Here is a 6000-nt window from a genome sequence, read left to right on the forward strand (position 1 = left end):
TTTAGCATCCACCCAGATAATCCAGGACAATGTCCCATCTCAAACTCCTTAACTGAATCACACCTGCAAGTCCCTTGTGCCATGTTAAGCCACATCCATGGCTCCAGGGATCGGGAGCTGCTTATCTTTGGGGGCCATTATTCAGCTTCTTCCCACACTAGGAATGTTATTGCTGAAGCCTAGATCTGGGGCAGAGAAGGCGGCTCAGTTGTGGCTGTGTGAGCCTCTGTCTTAACAGTGTCCCTTGTCCCTGTAGGGAGGCAGCAGGAGGAAGAGACACTCTGATCTTCCCTTCCTCCCCCTCCTCCCGCCATTCTCCTGCCAGTGCATCCCGTCCGCTGAGGCAGAAGATGAAATCCGCTGACGTCGGCTCCTGGGCATGGTGCAGGGCAGCATGGAGCAGTGAGTGGATCTGGAGGAAATCCGGCATGCAGGTGGGCACGAGTACCGGGCCCCTGTCGGCCTGTGAGCCTGACTGCGGTCCCGGTCTCTGGGCAGCGTTTCTCAGAGGAGCATCTTTTGCTAGAGTTGCCGCTCAGCACACAGACCCACGCTCCGGAGTTTTCCTGGAGTCTTGCATCTGGGCCCTTCCAGTTAGGAGGACATCGTCAGAGAGACTTGAGGCAGAGTTTCAGTCCAGGGTCTGGATCTCTCTTTGTTGTCCCCAGTGCCCTGGGCTGTGGGGGACAAAGGCTGTTGATCTGGTTGACGTTAGAGGGACAGAACAGTGGCAGGAGCCCAGGCTTCCGGAAACTACTCTCTGAAGCCAGTGCCTGCCCTCTCTTTGTCAGTGGGTCCCATCCCCAGGGACTCAGGCTGAGCATCTTGTCTTCAGGAAGCCCACGCTGGTCTCAAGACCCGCAGCGGAACTGCGATACCTTTGCACACCGTAGCTGCCATCTCCTCATAGAACTTTAAAACCGAGCGTGGATCAGCAAGGCACGGGGGTCTGGCCTCAGTGTGGGGAGTGAGCCCAAGGGGCTGCAGCCCCCCAGCCTGCTGGTTCCACAGCTTTTCTTCCTCTCAGCCACGTCCTGCAGCCCCCCTTCCTCCTGCAGGGCCCACCTAGCACTGTGGCTGCGGCCGGCAGTCCCCCCTTTATCTCCCCGCCCGTGTGTCCCCCAGTGGAGACCGGAGAGGCCGTTGCTGGCACAGCAGCTGGGATAGACATCAGGTGTTTGCGAAGCACCCATGTCCGCATTCCTGCCTTCTAATGATTGCCCCGATATTTTTTTTATTGACATTTGAAACTAAAGACAAAACCAGCTGCTTCATGAGGGGGAAAAAAAGCAAAACATAAAAAGAACCTCCCATGTAACCGCCTCCCCCGAAAGCTCAAACCAATAAAATGAATCCAGCCAATAACTCAATCTCCCGGCCTCCTTCCCTGGGACCAAAGCAGGCAGAAGCAGTGCAGCAGGGACCCCTCATTGACAAGGAATTTATCATTAGTAATTTTATTAGCTTTAATGCGGCCAACTGGGGCTACCGACAGTTCCAGTGTTCTTTTTCCTGAGGGATTTTTTCCCCCCCGAAGGACAAATGTTCTACAGGCCTGACATTTAATTGCCTTTATAATTTAGTGTACCCTGGTTGAATGACAAACTTTTCAAAACACCATCGCCGACAAAGGATTCCACAGTTCGTTCTATATAAATTTGTCATTTGTACCTTTCTTTTATAAATTTCTCAGGGCTTCGAAGCCTGTTTACTATAATTATTGTTAATATGATAATTCTCTAAAGGGAGACACTCATCTGTCATGGTTGAAAGCAATTTCTTTGCAGTGGGAATGCTTTAAAACGTCTTGTTTGGGCAGAAATGGCCATCCATTAATTGGTAATTTAAGCAAGTTCCTTAAAGCCAGACAACTGGGTTAATGAGACCACTGGCCTTTGAAGTTGAATGCGAGCAGAGATGAGCTCACCACTCCGTAAGACGACATTAAATCAATTTTCTGGAAAAGGTAGAGGAACGTGGTCCCCTCCTGCAGTTTCAAGGGAAGATCATGCACGCACAGATTTAGCTCCAGGCATGGAAATTGGATGGTGGGCCCCGGGGGCTTTCTGGCAACCTCCACGCTGTCGAGGAAGAAGCGACAGCTGCCCCAGCCGCATCCCTGGGAAGGACGACAGGTGGGGATTAGGACTCGCATGGAGGCCGGAGACTCAGCTCCAGGCGGACACGACAGACCCACAGACACACGGAGGGCCCCAAACCGAAGCGGATGGAATTGCTGATAGATGAGTTGCAACGGTAGAGGTCCCTACCGTGGATTTGCTGAGAGCTGCTCCATGGAGGGGCAATTTCAGGGGGGCCGCGCGGCCGTTAGATGTTAATCGGAGGCATTCATATGTCCTGTCGTCCCCCCTTCAAAGGAAGGTGTCAAATGTCCCAATGAAATGCCTCCCCGAGCTTATGTGACACGGGGAATCAGCCACCCTGTTGATAAATGACTCAGGGCGAATCGATAGTGGGAGGGTCGGGCTCACTAGACCCCTGGTCACAGGGCGAGAGGAATGATGTCGTAAGCAGTCTACGAGGCAGAGCCCGGGCAAAGCCACGGTCTACTTTTGAAGGCCACGTCTGGAATTAGGGGCCGGGCGTTGTACGGGGTGGGCATATCGGGACGAGGGATTCAAGAGCAGCGAGCTCTGTTGCGGCAGCTGGTGGCTCCCAATCCACTGATTGCAGCTGTCCGGCCACCGCATATGCGTGTCTGGGTACAAAAAGCTGCAGGACGCATAGCGATACCACTGGTGCCTGCACGGTGAGTGACCTAACGATCTGGGAGGTCCCTGGCTGGAACGGACCACCTAGATCTCAGGTACCCGGAGGGAAGGGTGTGCCCTACGGGGCAGTGCATGGTGAGCGAGTTCACATTGTTACATAACGGAGCTGAATTTAAGGAGAGGAAACTATTACTGCGGTTACACGGAAACAAGGGTGACTTTGAAGTGTGCTGCGGGGGACACGGGTCATGCACCTCGGATAGACTCTTCCCTCTTGGGGGCACCATCGTGCATCCTCTGTATTTGGGGAGACAGAGTTGTTTTGTTCACGATGATGACAGGAGGGAGAAGGGGGAGAGGTCAGATTCTACGAGACAGTTGTGCCCGGCCTTGATCAATCCTGACCAGCCCTGTGATGGAAGCACCATGCCCAGCTCAGTTGCAGGGTGTTCAGGACAGGGAAGCGTGGTCAGAGTGAGGTGCAGGGCGGGGGGTGTCTTGGATCCCCGTCATCCCAGAGCCCGTGGAAATATACTGGCCACAGGGAGCCCCACTCAGGCAGGCAGTTTCCTCATGCTCTGATTATACATTCTGGGTAATTGGCAGGGGAGAAAAATGGAAAGAGAACTAATCTTTAATCAAGTACCTATCTATTGTGTGCCAGGGCTTTGTTCAATAGCTACTTTAATCATCAGAAATAATCTATATCAACAGCGCTGGCCGGGACCAAAGGAATGTCAGAGACAAGCTTCAGGGAAGCCGCGATGGATGCTTCTAGGGGGCCCCTTCTTTCCCGGGTTCCTTCATTTCCAGGCTACTCAGATCCCCTTAGATGATGGTCTCTGGGACATACCGCTAACTTCAACTTAAATCTTCACTATGGACCTTTACTATGCCAGGCGCTGTACTACGTCTTTGGGAAACAGTAACCAATGAAAGAAACATTGTTTCTGTCTTCACGGAACTTAGAGCGACCTAGATGCAGGTGAGAGGACAAGAAATCATGATACGATGTGACAATACACGCTAGGACTTTAAGGGAATTACTGGGTGCTACAGGGGGTCAAAGAAGGCTTTTTGGGAGATGCCACATCTCAACCGGGATGCTTGAAGTAGTTTTCAAGGCAGAAGAAGAAGCTTCTTTAAAGAGCTGGAGGAAAAGAGGGCATGGAGCATTCCAGGATGTGCGGAACGGTCTGCCGACGGCCCCTAGTCTCTGGAGCAACATGTTTCGACCCTTTGTGGGGCTCAGCAGGGGAATGGACCCCCGTGGCTGCCGCCAGCACGTCTGTCCACTAACGCACGTCCTGGACAGAGGGCTGACGGCCCAGGTTGGAGATGCTGCATGTCGAATGCCACCCCCGGCTGTCCCAGCCCGCAGTGGGGGTGACTCACCCCCAGCCACCCACGCCTGCCCTTCTGGCTCGTCTGTGACCCAGGGGCCTGAAGGCTTCACAGGCAGGGCTGTGCTCGAGCCTCCGGCTGACACTGTTTGCCAACAAGACCTTCTTCTTTCCCTTCCAAGATTTCTTTTTTAACCAACTTTGCACAGAAAAATTTCCTTCCTTCTTTCCTATCCGTCCACATCCCCTTCCCCCCCCCCCACCCCTTATATTTCAAAATAAGATGTACCCCTTCCGGGAAGTTTGCCAGGATGAAATCTATCCATCATCCCGGAATCTCCAATGGCCGCTGTCTCACATGTAATTGATGTGTTCCACGTATGATGCTGTTGTTCTTTGCACACTTCCATGTTGCAGTTTCCTCAGCTGAGGCTGCATTTGCACCTTTGCCTATGCAGTTGTGAGCCCCGTACAGCAGGTGGTGGTAGTTTCCTCAAGCTCCGGTTACACACTCTGAATAATTTGCAGAGAAGGAAAATGGAATAGAGAACGAATGTTTAACAAGTGCCTATTGTGTGCCAGGTCTTTGTGCAGCAGCTAATTTAACCATCAGAAATAATCTATACTATGTAGATATGGTTGTTTTCATTTTACAGTTAAGGAAATGCAATATGGGGAGAGGTAAAGTAACTTCTCCAAACTTACCATCCTTCATGGTGAAGCTGGAATTGGTTTTGGGCTGAGCCATCCAGCTTTGTGTTTAAAATGAAGACAGGCCTGGCCGGGCGCGGTGGCTCACGCCTGTAATCCTAGCACTCTGGGAGGCCAAGGCGGAAGGATCGCTCGAGGTCGGGAGTTCGAGACCAGCCTGAGCAAGAGTGAGACCCCGTCTCTACTAAAAATAGAAAGAAACTATAAGGACAGCTAAAATATATAGAAAAAATTAGCTGGGCATGGTGGCACATGCCTGTAGTCCCAGCTACTCGGGAGGCTGAGGCAGGAGGATCGCTTGAGCCCAGGAGTCTGAGGTTGATGTGAGCTCTCACTCTAGCCCGGGCAACAGAGTGAGACTCTGCCTCAAAATAAATAAATAAATAAATAAATAAATGAATGAATGAATGAATGAATAAATAAATAAAGACAGGCCCGTCTTTTCTATGTGGTTATAAAAACAGTAATGAAAACCACCCTTTCGGAGCGACTGCTCTGAAAGCATCTCAGGTATAATTTGGTATCTTCCTCATTAATTCTTGTATTATAACGATCCAGATAGTTGTAGGTGGACAAAAAAACCTGCTGTGGACAGTTCTTCTTGGAAGGAAAAAAAAATAGCTTCTAAAGCATCTTATTTCCAAAAGTCCGTGTTTCCCCACCAGCAAGTTCTTTGTAATTTCTAATTTTTGTTTCCTAATTTACCCTATTGCTTTCACTTTAAGGGTAGAATTTCCTCTTCCAATGACTCAAGAGGTGTGGAGACTTGAGTTCTAGACGCAAGTAACTGGGACTATTTCCCGAAGTTTGTCTCTTCTTTCCTCTGGGCTTCAATTCCCCGTATGTAAAGCAAGGAGATTGGAATAAAGGCTATTTCAACCCTCTTCTGTACTCTGGCCGACACTAAACTCGCTCTATGAGTGTGAAGACGCAGCATGGCCGGGCACTGCCTTGTCTGTGTGTAAATATTTTTTCAGTGTTATTTCTCTTTTAATTTTGTTCATGTTGGTTTTTTATATTTAAAAAAATGTAAATTTTTATGTAGTCGGCATTTCAGTTTTTTCCCTTTTATGGTTTCTGCCTTCCAAAGTTCTTCCAGAGCTGATATTATATAAATATTCATTAATAGGTTCTTTAGATTTTTTGAGGCTTCAATAATTATTTATCTTGTACCATAGTGAACTATCATTCATCTGGAATTTAATCTGGTGTGT

This window comes from Lemur catta, chromosome 25, assembly GCF_020740605.2.
Source record: "Lemur catta isolate mLemCat1 chromosome 25, mLemCat1.pri, whole genome shotgun sequence".
Classification (NCBI taxonomy): Eukaryota; Metazoa; Chordata; class Mammalia; order Primates; family Lemuridae; genus Lemur; species Lemur catta.